The sequence below is a fragment of the Raphanus sativus genome, chromosome 5 (assembly GCF_000801105.2).
Source record: "Raphanus sativus cultivar WK10039 chromosome 5, ASM80110v3, whole genome shotgun sequence".
NCBI lineage: Eukaryota > Viridiplantae > Streptophyta > Magnoliopsida > Brassicales > Brassicaceae > Raphanus > Raphanus sativus.
In genome coordinates this window covers 28,340,728-28,345,143 of record NC_079515.1, presented here as the reverse complement: position 1 = coordinate 28,345,143, position 4,416 = coordinate 28,340,728, and the positions used below count along the sequence as shown (strand labels likewise).

At 33.7% G+C, this 4,416-nt stretch overlaps 1 long non-coding RNA gene across 1 annotated transcript; it reads right to left on the bottom strand.

Annotated features, from left to right (window-relative positions):
- LOC130512697 (uncharacterized) lies at positions 1 to 4,048 on the bottom strand. The gene is made up of 5 exons (XR_008946271.1): positions 3,867 to 4,048; positions 3,353 to 3,584; positions 1,684 to 1,812; positions 1,149 to 1,369; positions 1 to 874 (listed from the first exon to the last, which is right to left on the bottom strand). It is a non-coding gene; the product is annotated as an uncharacterized LOC130512697 (long non-coding RNA).
- Positions 4,049 to 4,416: the final 368 nt, after the last annotated feature.

Genomic DNA, 4,416 nt, shown 5'->3' with positions numbered 1-4,416 from the left:
GGGAGACGGTGTTTTTACACAGAATCTTGATAGAGCCATCAGATACGAAGCTTCCGTTCAAGATGAGACGAAGGCAATTTCCACTAAAAGTTGCATTTGCTATGACTATCAACAAGAGCCAGGGACAAACACTATCTAATGTAGGTCTGTTTCTTCCCAGACCTGTGTTCTCACATGGTCAACTATATGTGGCTGTGTCAAGGGTTAAGTCAAGGAAAGGATTGAAGATATTGATAACTGACAAAGACGGAAAACCCCAAGAGTCAACCATGAATGTAGTATTCAAGGAAGTTTTTCAGAATCTGTTTGATAAAAGCAATGAAGAGTAGTTCTTATGTCTATGTCCGATTGTTGCCTTAAATTCACGGTTAGTGTTTTCAAACCCAATATTGTTTATGCTTTCGTTTGATGATTTGTCCGAAGTGTTGACGTTGTACTAACATGTTTCACAGATTTTTGCGAAGGCTTTCATTCGTATATTACTGGTTGCAAGGTAACATCTGTCGTAGCTATTTTGTAAGTAGATACAACGGTTTAATAATTACGTATTATGGTATAATAAGCAATGACTTTTAATAAATTAATCATTATATCCTGGTTATGTATTTCGCAAGGACAATCAGTGAAGGAGCACACGGCAACCGAGTAGAAATCATCTCAAGTTTACTTCGTTTCACCTATCCTAGGTTATAAGCTTAAGAAAGACTCATATTTATTTGAATTATCTAAGTTTTTAGTACTACTCTTTTCATATGTTCAGACCTAATGCAGTTTTCATTTTTTTGGTTAAAAAAATAATTTGTTGGAGTCTTACATGTTTGGGCATATGTGACCGGTGGTGCAACTGAATTTGGCGTTCGTAGCTTTCTCAGTCCTGTTAGTAATATACACAGCAAAAATAGTGAGAGTCAAATAAACATCCCTTCTTTATTACTACAGAAACATTTTTGAAATCTTAAAATAATAATTTAATTCGCGGTCTCTCAATTTAGTCCAGCAAATCTCAGTGTATATATGTAAAGAAATTAATTACGTAAACTATATAGAGCACGAGACTATTCTACCTACATGTGCTGGATTATTTGATTGACATTTATTGCATGGAGAGTTTACATATCTTTTTTATTCAGTCGAATAGACCATCATACCTTCCCTCGGATTGTAAATATAAAAACTCCGTGTTGTTAAAATCTCCGGGGTTTTGTGCCCTGCAAAAAACATAGATGCAGGGGTTAGAGCTGACTATATAATATGAGTTTTAGTATTTGGTGGCTGTGTATAATCGTATATAAAATCTAATAAACAATATGATGGTCTATTTACTTATCTTTTAAGAGATGACCACGGTGGCGGATTTGGCATGATTTCCCTGCAGTAATTGCATTTAATCATCAATGGAGGCTATTTTTGATGATGCTCAAAAAACGGAAGCCAAAATCAATTGTTACTTTACCCACCCAAAATGAATAGATTCTAACAGTAAATATATATTCAATCATTTCGAAGTGACTGTCTTATTTACGGAAATAAGGCTCCAAAAAATCAATCAATATCCTAAATTTCTGTGATTGGGATTTCTTTAATAAATGTCATTAAACGAATTACTAATTGCAGCTTCACCAATATGCTATATATGTGTAAGCTGTTCAGACTAAATAGAATCAATATACTTGAAAAACTAACCTTATATCCTTTGTATTCTTTGGTATCTTCCGGTGATGGTTTCGGTACACACTTTCCTGGCTGACCTGGATCGCGACGTCCATGAGCCTGCTGTTTGTGTTACCCTCATAAGCAAATGGGTCACAATAACTGGTACAATGTTAAAGAAATCAGCCATGGTTTTTGCTGATCAGAAAGTAAGAAACGATACTTTAATATACTGTCTAATGATAGTGTAACATACTTGGGTTTCTGATGAGGTTTGTTTATTAATATGCGTTTTGGTCTGATTTCTTTTTTTTTTTATTATTCGTGCAGGGAACTACAATAGAGGGAAATCTATACGAGTTCATAGAAGCTCCAAACCAAATCACCATGGATGAAGGTGACTGGTTTGAAATTAAAAATTTCAAATTGATTCGGGCTTCGGGTTTGATACGGTTGAGCAAGAACCTATTTCAGATCAAAATGACAAATCTGTCAGTCATTGCAAAAGTTCAACCAAAGTCATTTTCCAGCTACTATTGTTTTCAAAACTTCCGTAACGTTTTACGTGGTCTTGCACATCCAATGTATTCTATAGGTGGGGATATTTCAGTTATATAGTGTGAATGATTGTTGTTTTTAATATATCACATTATTAGGAATTACTGTGATTAATATTTCAATTTGTGTTACAAACGTTTTAGATCTTTATGGAGCTCTGGTCGGGGTTGGGGAGCTTCAGGCTTATGAAGATGAAATTAACGGTGGTATTAACCATAGAATTAGTTTTTCTTTGATCAATATCGGGTGAGGTCTATATTTTTTATAATCTAACAATATATTAGTCTGTGTTTATAATATATATTTCTGTATATGTCCTAAATATAGGTTTGATGAAGTTAGGTGTGTTGCATATGGTGATATGGCTATAGAATTCCTACATTTATGGAACTCTACTGTTACTGCTGTTGTTCTATGTGTCTTGAATTTTTGGCAAATTGAACGGGATGAAGGTATGTTAAATTTGGGTATGCAGGATTTATTAATAATAGCGACTGATTTATGAAACCCGATCGACTAATAAAGGTATTTTATTTGTAGATGGCTTCAAACATGCTAGAAACATTGAGGGTTTCTCGAAAATTCTGATTGAGCCTGAAATTCCAGAAATTAAAGCATTCCGATTGAGGTATTAACTTCTTTAATAGTTATACAAACGTGGACGTGTAGATGTGTATATAATTTGCAAATCTTATTTACCATCTTCGAATTTTTTTTTATCTTACATTCAGGATTCCACCGAACCCATTTTAGAGTCGTTGAAGATGATTTGAAGAAACGTTTCAGCTATATTTATTCCAGCAAAACTTGCATTTTTTTAAAAAAAATTATTATGTTTTTATTTCATTTTGTTACACACTTCTCGCAAGGTTTGCGTTTTCAATTTGTTTTAATAAACTTCAATTCTTACGTTTCTATGTTATGATTACTAAGAACAAAAGACTTAAATATATTTGACTCTAATATGGCCTATTCAATTTTAAAATACTATGTACGAAATATGTAACTTACATGAACTCAACTAAGTGTTGTTTGAGCTTATTGAACCACAGTCAATACTCTAAGCAATTTAGACTACAAATAAGGAAACATATTAATATTTTTTCATCAATTACCATAGAGTAATTGTTAATATAGTACATACCTTCGCAATCGGCACCTTCCTGGGATAGAAAATACTCAATTTAGAGCCTGCATGTTGTTGTTGATGGTAGGTGCCACAAGGAATTGAGAAAGCCTTTGTATCTTCAGTAAGCAACCATTTCGTCTCTTCTATCAGTGTGAGTCACCTCCTTATGACCTTTCTCTTTCTATCTTTCATATGTAAAGCCGATTGTGATTGATTTATAGCCTCATCTTTCTCTCCCGTCCATATACTGTTTACAACAATTACCATTAGAAACAGTATACACATATCACCTAACTTGCGAATACACCAAAATCTGCAAATCTAAAATTAAGAAAAGATCACCATAAATTTTACTGATAAACGACTATATAGATTGAACAGTCACGATGGATACACATCTAACTCAGATCAACTGTCAGAACTAAAGATTGGCCGACGAATCAACAGAAGGATGATATGGTAAACGAATCTCATAACCGAATCCAAACGAATCTCACAACCTAATGGACTAAAATAGGACGATTGTTACCTTACTACTCTTCTATGACGACTTTGTAAGCAGGTAACAAATACACATCTCCGTTTAGACAGTAACCTCTACATTCGAGATGTTTAGTTAATTTTAAACCCTCTACCGTCTACACCATTAAGATCGAGTAAAGAAGGATTTCACGAAGAACCCTAAATTCGCGTTTTCTGGTGTATTCTTTTTTTTTTTTTGGAAGGGACTAGATTGTGATTTTGCAAAACAAATAAGAGTTTGTGTTTATCGAATGGGCTTCATATTGGATCTTAAGTAACATCTGAATACACTGGGCCATATACATAGTAGTAAAGCTTGCGAGCAAATGGCTTTTTTACGGTCATTCTTAAATTGCCGGATGCTAATATTATTGAACACTTTTGTGTATATTATTTTGTGAACCACAATCATTAAGTGGCTTTCTTCCAAAAGCCCATCGAGTTTTTGCCACAGGCCCGAAGAAACACTATTATCTCAAACTTGATTTCTGTTTCTTTCTTTTTTTGTTTACGTTTAATCCCTGTTATACTACTGCAATTTATATTATGTATTAGAG